Consider the following 211-nt stretch of genomic DNA (forward strand, 5'->3'; position numbering starts at 1 on the left):
GTTTTCGTCTCGTCCCTAACTTCGCAACCATTTTTTTTAATGTGCTCCTGACCCACGCATCTTTTAAAGACGATGAGCGCTCACGCAAAAGCATTCAAAAATTCTTAATTTGCAGCGCGCATAAAACTGTGGCTGTAACGGAACAATACAAGGCAGTGCCGCGGGACTGAAAACATTTTTTTTTCTAATGGCAGGGTTAATAACTTTGGAA

This window comes from Penaeus monodon, chromosome 19 (assembly GCF_015228065.2).
Source record: "Penaeus monodon isolate SGIC_2016 chromosome 19, NSTDA_Pmon_1, whole genome shotgun sequence".
Lineage (NCBI taxonomy): Eukaryota > Metazoa > Arthropoda > Malacostraca > Decapoda > Penaeidae > Penaeus > Penaeus monodon.